Here is a 15,019-nt window from a genome sequence, read left to right as displayed (position 1 = left end):
ACCTCATTTGATTACTCCACCGATAAAAACAACAGCTACAGAAGATCAACTTGCAGCTGAGAGTATGGATGTAGAGGATAATAATCCTAATCCTGAAGTCTTATATACTGTAGATGTTGATACTCAAAAGATCAACATAGTGGTAGACAAAGATACAACAGATAAGACTGATATGGCTAATGAGCCTCCGATAGCTGAGGAAACTGATAACTCACAGGAGAAACCGGTAGAAGATAAAGAACAAAAGGTAAAGACTCAGACACAGACTGAGACAATGCAACATACAGAGAAACAAACAAAGCAAAAGGCTCCAGAACAACAACAGCAACAGGAACAGGAACAGGAACATAAGGAAACAGAGCCACCAGCAGCTAGTGAAGTAGAAAAACCATTGCTTAAAGAAATGCAGACACAAACAAACCTACCAGAGGTCAATACAAGCTTGGTTACTTCCACCGATACTCAGATTATTGATTCATCATCAAGCTTCAAATCAACTAATGTGACTGAGGCACTATTAGATTCAATCAAGAAGATAACCGACTGCATCTCACAAGCTTACAAAGCAATTGATGATACCATACCAATTTTGAAGGTAATTGCTCCCAACTGTAATATAGACAATAAAGATTCTTTAGGACAACTTGATACACTGTGTAAATATATCTCAGAAAACATTGAGAAAATAAAAGAAGAGTCATTAAAGGACAAAGTAGAAGTTGAAAAACAAAAATTCTTTGATGAGCAAATAAAGAAGTGTAACAGAGATTTTGACACACTTCTACCGGAATTGTGTAATTTATTGAAAGAGTACAAAAATCTGTACAAAGATACCTGTAAAACAAACTTTTTGACTGTAGATATAGACAAGAAGATAAGCAAGGTACAGGATGAGATCAATAAACTTGCAGATAGTTTTGTCAACTCGCTTGATACACTATCAGTTTTTGAGGAGAAGATAACAAATTTTGAGGAAGAACTACTTAAATTGGAAAGAGAGAAAGGAAGAATAGTAAATAAGGCAAAGCATTTGAGATCAAAACTAAGTCCACGATTGGACTATCTAGCATCTCTACGGAAGAAAGTATCTGAGGCACTAATACAGGGAAGGAAAACATCGGCAGAGCATTTGCAGCATCTCACCGGTACAGTGAAGAGAACAGAGACAACAATAAAGGATAGCAAGAAGTTTATGGATAGTATAAACTTGATTTTGGGAGATCTTTTTCAAATTGTAACCACCCAGTTACAAGGTTGAAACTACAAACTCTACTGACATCTTGACAACCTTTGTCATTGATGCCAAAGGGGGAGTAGTAGGATGAGAAAATTCAAATCACAGGAATCATATGCTCAGGGGGAGCACACACATTTTTTTTGGTAACATTTTTGGACTTCACATTTTTGGATACATTTTTGAAATTTCTCATGAGTGTTGCCATCAATACCAAAGGGGGAGATTGTTGGCATATGCACACTCCAATGAGACATTGTATGTGATTGAAGGTTTTGTCATTGATGGCAACCCTGCAATCCTATGACACCAGCAAAGGCATTATACCGGCATCAGCAGATCACACTCTACACTGGCACTTAAGACACCGGCACCGGCACAGAAGAAATGAAGTATACCGGCACAAAGGCCGACAAGATTTTTGTTATATTATATTTTGGTTATTATTGTAAAACTTTGTAAGCTGACTTGGCAATTTGAAAAATGACTCTTATATATAAAAGAGATCATTGTAGACATTTGATATAGGAGATGTAAGTATAAAGGAAAATATTAGGCAGACCTATTGTGCGAAATATAGGTTAAGGGGTATATGTAAAGAACAGAGCAAGAACCGGTACTGAATCTGGCATTGAAGATGCTATTGTAAAGCAGTACAAGATATTGGATTTGTATAATCCTTATTGTAAGTCAGTGAGACTTCCCATTGAGCAGTGAGCTCTAGGCAGTTGGCCTTCCTACATGTGCAGGCCCCTATTGTAAGTAATATTCTCTTATTGGCCAATGAGTGAATATTGTGGGTCACAAATCCCATCGAGGTTTTTCCCACACCGAGTTTCCTCATTAAAATCTTGTGTTATGGTGTGCTTTTCATGTGGATGTTCTTGATTCTGTTTATTGCATTATTTCTTGCATACCGGTACACTGTTATATTACGTTCTGTATGTTTTAAGTTAAGAAATTCTATATACCGGTCAAATATTGATTCACCCCCCCTCTCAGTATCTGTGGGATTCCTAACATACTCTATATCTTTAATATCTCTACCTCTCTCTCTTATTTGATTCATCTATTCTACTCTATATATCTATCTCCTTCTCATATTTTTCCAACACATCTCTTGTCTGCGATGGGGATTGTAATTCACCTATGCCTTTATGTAGTGTGTTCCCTAATGAATATAAATATCTAACGTTTAGTCATTTTAAATTAAAGTACATTTGTAAAATTAGGCACCCAGCCTTTCCATATCTTGATAATACAATTATATATATGACAATACACACATACACATACATATACACATTTGATATATGGATTTGCACAGATACATTTAAGAACTACCTAAAGATAATCAATTTTCTTGTCAAATGTATTGTATAGTATGGGACTATGTACAAGCACTTCAAGCTCTCTGAAATGAAACCGCACCTTACATGTTAGGAGGTTTTAGCCACTTTAGTGAATGGAAAAGGAAACTACAACGACAGTCAAGTCTCATGTACACATTATAAACTAAAAAAAATTGATTACGATTTAAAATCATTCAAGAAGAATTCATGCATAAATTCCTTATTGAATTTTGTGCAGAAGTTTTTGTGAAGGCTTTGGTGATTGGAAGTGGAACTGTCAATTGTCTGATAAAAATCCACTTCCAAATATGATTTTGATGGATGTTCATGCCTTCGGCCCTCATCCAACTCTCCATTCACACACAGGCAGGGAGGTTGAGGAGTTGGCTGCTGGCTGCATTGGCTTAAAAGTTTCTAAGGACTTTTCAGAACACCCATTTTGAACTTTGAGGCATTTTTTGAAACAGTTCACGTGCCTTGTCTATGCTTCCACATTTTGCATGTATGTCTAGCAGGACACTTGTAACTACAACATCTGACAAAAAATTTCCATCTGTTATGCTCAGAGTTACCCGGGGACGCGTCCTTGACCTAAAAACCCCCGTCCCCGTCTCGGGGACATTTCGGGGACTTGGGGACGGCCAGGGGACGTTTCCCCCCGTCCCCAAATTGCCCTATAGTTTTAGGGGACATCCCCGAAACAGGGGGACACCTACCCTAGCCTTGGGGGACGTCCGTACGTCCCAAGGACGGCTAGGGACGACTGGGACGTCCCCAATCCATCCCGGGGACGGCCAGACGTCCACCTTATCTAAGGCCATTAAAAAATATTAAAAAAATAAAAAAAGTTATATTTTCAATTTTTTTTTTAAATTTTCTAATATAGGCCCCTTATTAATTCAAATTGTTATTAAAAATAAAAAAATTAAAAGATAACATTAATTTAATTCATAATTTTGACAATGAAACTATATGGCAGCAGTGTAGCCTTTGGGCATTTTGACACAGAGATTAGAAAATTGCCCAAAAATCGCCAAACTCGACGAGTTAATAGAAAAATAACATCCAACACCTTTATGAAAGAATAAGTTTTTTTGGCCTCGCGAGGCGCTGCCCCTCGACCCCACCCTGTATCGCGACAGGGAGCGCGCAAGGGGCGCTGCCCCTTGACCCCACCTTGGGGGCGTTGCCCCCAAACCCCCGTTGAAAAATATGGGGGGAAACCGCGTCGATAGAAGTAGGGAAAATTTAACCTCTTTGTTTTGACATTTTGTATGTTATTTCTTTAATATCTATTATGATATGCATATTGACAATGTGAATGAATTGAAATTCTGATTTATGAATGCATAATTGCATATTGTCTATTGAGTATTAACAATGTTGTATGTTCAAAATTTACATTCTAAAATGTCTTCAACTTTTCATAGTATCATACACATGCTATTTCCATGTTTTATTGTTTTCATATGAATATAATGTATGAATGCATGCTTTATCCATGTTTTCATATGAACATTTAGAATTTTGAAATTTTCCTATATATTTTAAATTTTTCCTATATTTTAATTGCCGTCCCCCGCCGTCCCCAAATTTGACAAAAAAATTTGCCGTCCCGAAAACGCGTCCCGCCGTCTCCTGCCGTCCCCGTCCCAGAAACTCGGGGTAACATTGGTTATGCTTTGATGGATTTCCCTTCATCATTACTGAACATCTGATACAGTGCACATTATTGTAGTGCAAGCCTATTTTTCAGATTGTTTGAGTTTCATTTAGCATCACCAATAACCTCCACGAGAACATTGTCCGGATCGAGGAAAAACTCGGTGATTGATGGGGTCGTGTAAAATGAACGGGTAAACCTGTCAAAGCAAACATTTTGAATAGCTTCCTATTGTCATTGCGAATGTCTCACATTGAAGAATATGAATTTGCATTGTGTCAGCAATCTCTTGTATTTGATTTGACCATTCCGTAGAGAGGTGGCAATCAACGGGCATCGTAGGGCGATGTCTCTTGATCCAGAGGGTGATCTGCATGCATACCAGGCCAACACCCGCAATTCAATGAGAGGAATAAGGGTTTTCAGTCGCAGTTTCTAATTCGTTCCCGGTAGGCACGCACAGTCGATCTAACGTCCCTTCGGATGGTGCCTTAAGTCGATGCATCCGTCATCCCTAACCAAAACCAAGAATGAATACTGGAGCCCTCACCCCGACAAGTCATGACGTTATGTTCTTTGCGATTTGACTGCCTGACATTTGTCAAGAGTAGTGGATGGAGACTATGTACGCAAAGGCAGGGAAAAGCGAAAATCAAATGGTTTGAATCGTCTTGCAAGCTCCTAAATTTTTGGCCATTGATTTTAAATAATAGGGTTTACATTTCATATAAAGATATGCCAATTGCACCTAGTCTGTAATGGGTACATCGAATCGGTGTGAAAGGTCAGTTAGAAAATATTTTGGTCTGGTTTTTACATACAATTTTGTAGTAAGTGCGGCGAATTGGTAGGCCATTTAGCAAATGATGTTATCTATGCAACACAAATCTCAATGGAGAAGTGATAGCTTCAAATCAATTGTGCATTCACTTATATGGATGCAAACATGACTAAAATAAAAACTCTAAACCATGAAGATAATTGAGCTTCGTTACCAATAGGCTCACGCCATGTTTGCAGTACGGAGAGAGGGAAAGATAGGGATAGCAAGAGAGAGGAGGGGGAAGAGTGAGAGATGGAAATGTATAAGGATATAGAGTTGAGAGAGAGAGAGAGAGAGATTTTGAGCAAGAGATACAGAGATATAGGAAGAGGTAAAGCAGGAGATAGAGAGAGATATAAATGGTTAGATATAGTGATAAGATATAAAGAGATAAAGAGATATAGAGAGAGAGGGGGGGGGAGGCAAAGAGATAGAGAGGCAAACGAATAGAGATGGAGACATGGAGATGTGTGAGGAGAGAGAGAGAGAGAGAGAAATGGAGATATGTGGGAAGAGAAAGAGAGAGAGAGGCAAAATAAGAGAAATAGATAGGGGGATAAGGAGACACAAAGGAAGGGAGATAAGGGGAGAGATAGAGGGGGATATATAGAGAGGAATGGAGAGAGAGAGAGAGAGAGAGAGAGAGAGAGAGAGAGAGAGAGAGAGAGAGATCAATATGTAGAAAGGGAGAGAGCTCAATCTATAAAAAGGAGAGGCAGAGGGAGTGACAAAGAGATATGGAAAGAGGGTGAAATAAAAGATAGAGATGGCAAGGAAAAGATATGGGGAGATAAGGGGAGAGATATATAGGGAGATAGAGGTAGAGAAAGATATAAAGTAGAGAGAGAGAGAGAGAGAGAGAGAGAGAGAGAGGGAGGGAGAATGTAAAGTCAAGATATATAAAATATAAATGTTAATAGAAATGATAATTTAAAATAAATAAAATTAGTAATAGATAATAGTAAACTTACTATATAATAAGCTTATTAAGTTAATAACATATAGAAATTCTTTGGTTGAATTTGATTTTTTTTAGTGGCAAGGTTATTGCTCTAATATGTAATCATTGAGTTAAAGCACCATATTTGAATGGAAATTGATAGTCTAATCTTCAACAACTATAATACATTAGTGCGAGAACTTGGTGGTGTCAATAAAAATATTTGAGAAAATATGTAGATAGTTTCGAATGCCTATAGTCAAACCTTTAGTCTATTCATTGATGAAGCTACAAAAATCACTACATGAACTCAAGAACCCTAAAATAAAAAATAATTAGGATTGCTTTAATTGATTTACATCATTAATCCGTGAAGTACGTGTATCGATGAGTTTTATCATCTTGTATATTTTAAGATATTAACAGTTGTAAATTACAAGTGGATCGCTCTCTTTCCTTCCATCCCTCTCATTTCATCTCTATAAAAAAAAAATTAAATTAAATTGTTAGATGTCTTATAAATTAATTTAAATTATATATAATATTTTGTATATATTTAATCAAAAGAATATTATGTATAAAAATATAAATTATATATTTTTTAATTAAATACATATATTAAATTTTACATAATATGTAATAATAAATATACTATAAACAGTTTTATATAAGAATATATCCATATTTGGGGAATCCTTCCTTCTGTTTAAAATAATTAAAAAATAAAATGTTGATAAAAGTTAAAAGATAAAATTTTAAAAAAATTAAAACCAAACTCCTAAATTTGAAAAGAAAAGAATTCAAAAAGTAAATATAGAACCAATGCTTGAAGGAAAAAGCTCATATGATAACCAAGATTAAAGTGAGATGAAATGAAAAATAAAAACCAATACAATTTGGTGATTGTTTATTTTCCTCTCTTCATCCACTTGGAACTTATTATTTTTGAAATTACTCGATGGTTGTGATCCCTTCGTGCAGCCGATTTTGTTTCATTGTCATTTTCGAAACAAGTGAAAGAGGCGGGAAAAAAGTTTGGTGTCAGGCACCATTCATTTACTATTGAAGGGCCATAATTTACGATTGATCAGGTTTAATAATTAATTGTAAAAAAGAAACACGTTATATTTTAATTTTTAATTATTTAAAAAACACAATCAAATGGTAAGGCTGGGTGTTGGATAGACAAATATTATTGTATAGGCCCAAAAAATGAGTAAAGGAAAAAGGTTAAAAAATAACAGTTGAAATGATCCAATGGTGACAGAGTCCGCCGACGATAGTACTATCGGGGTTATCGCAAGTTGCATGCAATAATATTTCTACACATTTACTTTTTCTTCCAAATGCTTTTTTCACTTCTTACGTTGTGATTTCTTCACAGCTTACGTCGGCATCCAGAGAGAGGAATATTAGCCTTGAACTCAGCGTCAAACGGATGGTCTATTTATTTTTTACCGTCTTGCAACATTCTAGTCAATTTTGAACTCTTGATTTTAATCAATAGTCTGTCCATCTCATATAGGAGACACCTTCAGTGTAATAATTAATAATTTAAAGTTAATACATTTGAAATATTTGGCTTAACTAAATAGTTCTTTAGCTTGGAAATCTAATTTCTCCACTTTTAATATTGTTGATGAGTTGTGATTCAACATTGTACATACCATTCTTAATTGCTAGTGTGAAGAAGAATTATTTTAAAAACATTTTATTATCAACTTTTTCTCTTTCCTATCAATTATTTGGAATCAATCTAATTTATGTTTGTATTTCTTGATATTTATAAACATACATTTAGACATTCTAGAATCGTTCAATAATCGTTTGAATTTTTGGAGCATACAAGGAGCATTCAGTAAAAGAAAACTTCAATTAGTTGCTAAAAGGAATGATATTTTCTTCATAATAATTCTTAAGGGAATTTGTGTGTCCTTGTTGTTTATCAATCTTTAGAGTAGCTATAATGATTGTCTTTTCCATAAGGTTTCTAGGAGAGCTTGTCTCTTATAATCTAATAACTTTGTTAAGGTATTTTTAAATACCTCTAATTCTTTGTGAGTAGCTCGAAGTGAAGGGCAAAGTGAGTTAATTATCAACATTAGAAAAATCATATCTATACAACAACAAAAAGATTTACACAATGTGAAAGTGATCCAAAGCCATAGATTCAAAGCATTAAAAATATCATACATAAAATTCTATACAATAAACACATTTAGATCATCCTTTTTTCTCTAAAAAATAAATTAATTTTACAAATTATCAAATTTATTCATTGTTATTATTTATAAAACTAAATACATCAAGCCTTAACATTCAACATTCTTAAATTCAGATTATTCATTTTTTTTTCATTATCAACTCCCATAACTATTATTTGATGTAATCTAAGTTGATTTATGCATTTTAATTAGTCTTTTGATGTTTTTTGATAAAAAAGTAGCCAAAACTATGGGCTGACCCGGAGTACAAAGCAAGTCTCAAAGAGAGCATTATCAGCACATTAACAACAACCAATCGGCAGAGTATTAGCCAATCCCTATCTTAACTATCAAAAACATATTCCACCTACTATTATAGAAAATCACGAGATTGATGGCAATCCTGTCCATGTAAAATCTGAAAATGAAGATATCCACAAAGAAACCAACACTAAACCAACTAACCCTAGTAATAAGCATATTGTTTTTATGGTTGTACCTGGAAATAAAATGAGTCTTAAAAAGCCACACATGGCTGATGAGGAAATTAAACAAAACCAGGATCCAGCAGATCCAGCAACAAAACCATAAGAAAAAATGGGGAAAGGTGCCCATTAATCATTTTTTCTAGTCTCCATGTGTTGGGAAAACAACAGTCCGGTCCAATCATCCGCAAGGAACTTGAACAGGTCCTTCGTGGTGTCACCTCCCAAACCTCCCTGGTTCTCTTTTTTTCCTGGTGCAGATGACACAGAGTAGTGACCAAGGAATGCATGACCTTTAGGTCAAATTTTGCAATTCTGTTGAAATGCTTGTCTAGAGTATCCAACTTCTTTTTAACATTGTTTAGATCCTCTGAAATGGCTTTACAGCCCGCACATTGGATAGCCTCTGCCTTTTCACCTCCATCAACAATAATTTGAATGCCCTCAAACTTCCTCCCATTTTTAGGTCACAAATTTGTTTACCTTTAACATGGGGAGGGGAAGTAGCAGATAAAGGGGAGGTGTTCTTACTATCTTCCTGCAAATTCCTAGAGTCAAGGGCATTGGTGTCCAACTTAGAAGACTCTAAAACATCTGTGGTCTCCATGCCATCCTCGATTTTATCACTGTCCTCCTTCTCCGGTTCTTCCATATTATCTTTGACGTGGTTTTTTCTAACTACAAGTTGTTTCATGCGGGGTTTAGCAGCAATTCTATGGGACCTATGAGGATTCTCACCATCCTCTAAGTCAGACTCAACTAAATGGACTTTGGGGTCATTTTTGGGTTTTTTGGAGGCAACTTTAGCAGCAAAATATTTTTTTCCCCAATTTTCAGAGGGGAAATGAGGGAGGTGTGGCCAGGGGATTGACAAGGGTATTGGGATTTTTTTAGATCTTCTTATTGCCCTTTTTAACACCAGCGGGGTCTCCAGAGGGGCCTTGGTAGGGGGAGGTAGGCTAGACAAAGATAGGTTTGGGCGAACAGAGGGCCTGGTGGAAATTGTAAAGGCGAAACATTAAACCCTAGTGAAGGATAGTGAAGTTTCTATCTTGACTCATATAATGATGAACATCCTTAACAGTGGACTCCAAAGCATGTAGTAAAAAGAAGGGAAAGGAAATAATATCATCGTTACGGAAATGGTTAAGCGACGAGAAGTGGTAGTAATAAAAAACCCCATATCTACCTTCAAGGGTAAAATACTTCATGAAAATTTTACACACCTGGTCCCACAAATAAGGAAGACAATCTCTGTTAAATCCCCCCCACAGCTTAACAGACTCCTCACCCTTTTTGAAGAATCTATTCATGTTGGTTTCGTCGGTGACCCTGCTAGTCTTCTTCCATTTCCTTCCCTCGGTAGACAGGCCCGTAGCCTGGGCTATGACATCTTCACTAATTTAAAAAGAGATATCACCCATTATTACTCTCATGTCATTCCAACTATTAACAAACTGCATGGAAAGACTTTCATCAAACCCAGTATAGCTTCCATGAACGGAACAATGCCCCCTTCTTTGATATACATCCACACACAAGGATCATTGTGGATGCTCTCATCAATAATGTCTAGCTCAACCCAAACTAAATCCCCCCCATTTTCATTTCTTCCAGAGTGATGTTGATAAGGAGCGTCGAGCAGATTATGGACTTGCAAAGAGAGAAACCAGTGTGAAGAGCAAGAATGGCCAACAAAATTTTAGACGAATTGTGATAAAAGCAGCAATAATTAACATTAGTCATGCTTCCCAAGGCAAGTACCCACCAGCTCCGATAAGCATGTGAAAGGACACCTCTTATCACCTCCGCCATCTTGCGTAAAGCTTCATCTTGGAAAATTCTCGAACACCAGTTTAAGCAATAATTATTGTACTTAATAGGGCCTGCCATATTAATGATTAAAGGATGCAGCTGCAAATCGTCGGTATCACTTGTACAGGTGGGAAAGCACGTCATCGCCAGGTCAATGCGGTGCAGAGTATGGGGACCACCCTTGGCCACCGTGGCAAAATCCAGCCAATTCAAATTTGAATTTCCCGCCTTCATCATGGTCCCCCAAATAGACCAATATATCCACCTGTAAAATAGACCATAGCAAGTCATTGGTCGGTAAGACAGTTTTGATCTCTCCCTATGAGGGATTTTTGTCTGTTAGAAAGAGAGGCCAAGTGTCTGTAGCACCTCATACCCTTCATCTCAATGCTTGCCACAACCAGGGAGTCCACCACCATATTGCCCTCTCTATAAATATGTTGAATATGAAATTCATCCAGCCAAATAATCATAGACCATATGTCCTTGAGAATGTTGCGAATCATCCAGCTAATCTCGGAAACACCTTTGGTCGCCTCAATGATCAGCTTAGAATCTCCTTCAATGACCAATCTTTTAGAGTCAATAGTGAGAGCCAATTTAAGACCCCAAAAGAGCATTAAGGCTTTAGCCATGTTACTCGAGGCTAAACCAAAATTGCCAACATAGGCCAAAACCAAGTTACCCAAATTGTCTCTTATAATTCCACCTACCACCGCAACCCCATTGCGAGCGATGCCATCAAAGTTAAGTTTAAACCATGACGGGGAAGGGGTTGACCATCTAGTGTTGAATCTCTCCAACCTTTTAGAATTGTCATAGTGGAGGAAGTTGTCAGGCAATTTCCATTTCCTAACCCAACTGCAATCCATCTCCAAAGGGGCGAATTGCAGGCTTTTCCATTTGTAGACCAGAGCATTCTCCCTAAGAAGCTTCTCCGTTATACTGACCATAGTGTCCACAGTGTTGTTGGTATCACGGAATATCTGGTTATTCCTTTCTTTCCAGATGTTCCAGCAGATATGAGGAGGGATAAGTTTCCAAAACTATTTGAACAAGGGGTGAGATGAAGGGCACTCCCAGTTGATGACAAATTGTTGCAGGTCTTCTGAGAAGGTCCAAGCGATGTTGATTTTTTGTAAGACCTTGTACCAGACCATGGAGGTGAAAGGACAATGAATAAAGAGATGATTGATACTTTCCTCAACACAATTACATAACATACACCAATTGGCCATCAGAAATCCTCTCCTCTTAAGGTTATCAATGGTTAGGATCTTCCCATGGAGAGTTGTCCACTAGAAAAAGTTAATTTTTGGAATAAGCTGCGAATTCCAAAATTTCCTCCAACTGTAGCAATCATTGGTAGGAGTGATGAGAAGATTGTAGGCTGACTTGACATTAAAGGACCCAGAGGAATTTTTTGCCCAGAAAAACTTGTCAGCATGGGGGGATAGGGGAATCCTAACCTCCTCAAGAATCAACTAAAGATCCCCTGCCAAATGACTCAAATGAGTGTTATCCCCCAGGCCATTAGCAAGCCTCTTCCAGCGACAAAGGGGGGATATATAATTCACCATGAGAGGACCAAGCGAGTCCTTGAGACTCCCCATGAGGAAGATGAAGCGAGAATAGGTCAGAGGTCTATCACCAATCTATTTATCCTCCCAGAATCTAATCTTCTCACCATTTCCCACCTGCCATTTTAAGCCTTCCTTAAGCAGTTTCTGGCTTTTGACAATGTTGTTCCATATTTTAGAGCCTTAAGGGAGGTCATGAGAGGATAAAAGGAAGAAAAGGGGGTGTGGTTGAAGTACTTAACCCACATAATCTTACACCAGTCAGCACTGCCCATAGCAAGATTCCAACCAATTTTAGTCAGCAAGGCCTTATTCAGGTCCGAAATTTTTCTAATCCCTAGGCCTCCCATACACTTGGGTTTGCAAACCACCTCCCAGTTGACAAGACTGAGTCTATATTTTTCCTCCATACCAGTCCACAAAAAGCTTCTTTGTATTTTTTCAAGTTTCTCAGCCATAGCAATAAAGATCTTAAATAAAGATAGAAAATAGACAGGGACACCTTGAAGAGAAGCTGACATAAGCTAGAGTTTGCTAGAAATGCTTAGAGTTTTGCTTGTCCATCCAGCAAGTTTCTTATGCATTATTTCTAGAATAGAATCCCAGAACTGGGGAGTGACCTCCTTGAATGTGAGGGGAAGACCCAGGTAGGTATCGAGGAGGTTAGCATAACAACATCCAAGAATTTGGATTAACTTACTTCGAAGATTCCTATCCATGTTGAAAAAATAAATTTTGCTCTTATTATAGTTAATAAGTTGTCCCGAGGCCTTGGTGTAATCCTCTAACATATGTTTCCATTCTTTAGCTTCAACAACCGAAGACTAGCCAAACAGGAAAGTGTCATCAACAAATTGTTCCATAACCACCGGGGAATGGTAGAAGTCGCTTTCACACTTGAGATTCTTCTATTCCTAATCAATTAGGAGAAGTTCTTGCTCAAAACTTCTGCCACCATAATAAATAAGTAAGGTAATAGGGGGTCTCCCTACCTTAGGCCCTTCCGAGCCTTGAAAATACCCCAAGGAGAGCCATTGACCATCACCGAGTAGTGAACACTTTCCACAGCCACCTTGATAACTTTGAGGAATCTTTCCTAGAATCCCAACTTGGATAGGACAACATATAGGAAATTCCGGTTAACTTTATCATAAGCCTTAGAGATGTCAAGTTTAAAAGCCATACCTGGGTTGTGACTTCTCTCCATGGAATGAATGACTTCATGAGTGGTGATGACCACATCAAGGATCTACTTACTTGGAACAAAACCCCTTTGCGAGGGGCTAATACATCTATCAAGAAGAGGTTTGATATGGTTAACAACAACTTTAGAAAAGATCTTGCAAACCAAATCACACAGATTGATAGGATGGAAATCAGTTATAAGCTTTGGATCGGGAACTTTGGGAACCAACACAATGAAAGTATTATTCAATTTCTTCAGAAGGTTCCCCGTACGAATGAAATCCCTGGTGGCTTTGATCAAATCATACTTCACAATCTCCCAAAACACCTGAAATAAGGTCGGGGGGAAGCCATCAGGGCCTGGGGCCTTATAGGCAGCCATAGAAAAACCCGCCTCTTTAACTTCCTCTTTGGTAACTTGACACATTAGCAGCTCATTGTCAACATCATTCAGGACTGGAGGGATAAGATTGAGCAGCTTATCACATAATTTAGTAGGTTCTCTCATCATGTCGGTAGTGTAAGCATTAGTGAATAAATGTGAGGCCCATTGCCCAATCTTGTTAGTGCCCACCAATTCTTCATTCTTGTCATTGAGTAAGGAATGGATAGTGTTTCTCCTCTTATGCTTTGAAGCTGACCTATGAAAGAAGGAAGTGTTCCTGTCCCCCTCAGTTAGCCACTGAATTTTGGATCTTTGCTTCCAATAGATCTCTTTGAGGCCCATAATGTCTTTCCATTTTCGCCTCCATCATTCCTCTTCTTTGTGGATATCCATAGAGGTGTCCCCCTAAACAAAGTCTCTCTGGAGTTGGTCCAGTTTAGATTCAATCTCCTTCTTTCTCTTAAAGATATCTCCAAAAGAGGATCTATTCCAAGCTCTGGCCTCCCTCTTAATTATTTCCAACTTTTTGGAAACTCTAAACATAGAAAAACCTTGAACATGGTTGTTCCACCAATTTTGGATGCAATGTTTAAACTCCGAGTGAGAGTGCCACATAATCTCATACCAAAAAGGTATGATGCCCAAGACCGGCCTATCAACCCAAGAAAGGAGGATCGGGGAATGGTCAAAAATAGTGTGAGGGAGGTTCGTGAGAGAGGTTTTTTTACCATGGTCCCACTTAGTTGAGACCAGAAATCTATCCAGCCTGACTTGAATAAGATTAGAGCCTTTTTTGTTGTTAGACTAGGTGAAGGGATTCCCTTGAACATCTAGGTCTAATAGGTCATTTTTCCTAATGAAGTCAACAAAGTCAAGCATGCTATCACTGTAATCAGTTAGACCACCCAACTTCTTCGAGGGATAAAGAGGGGTGTTGAAGTCATTGGTGAGCATGAATGTGGCCTCCTTATTATCAACCATGAAGATAGAGATTTCCTCTCAGACCAGAGCCCGACCATTTCTAGTATTGGGAGTATCTATGTTGAAAAGGTACTAGGAAAAGTTATTCAAAGTAAACCTTATGGCAAGAAAGATGTGAGAAAAGGAAACAACAGTCCCATCCAAATTACTTTTATTCCAGAGAGTGGCCACACCACCCGAAGCGCCTTTTGCCTCACTATAATAGAAGGCAGCACCAGGCCACAAACTATCCACAAGAGAAGCAAAGTTTTGATAGGTCATTTTCACTTCCTGAATTAAAATAATATCAACCTTATTGGTTACAATGCACTGCTTAAGAGCATACTACTTCTGAGGGTTGTTAAAGCCCCTTGAGTTCCAAGAAAGGAGCTT

This window comes from Cryptomeria japonica, chromosome 10 (genome assembly GCF_030272615.1).
Source record: "Cryptomeria japonica chromosome 10, Sugi_1.0, whole genome shotgun sequence".
NCBI classification, from domain to species: domain Eukaryota; kingdom Viridiplantae; phylum Streptophyta; class Pinopsida; order Cupressales; family Cupressaceae; genus Cryptomeria; species Cryptomeria japonica.
This window is presented reverse-complemented; position numbering follows the sequence as displayed.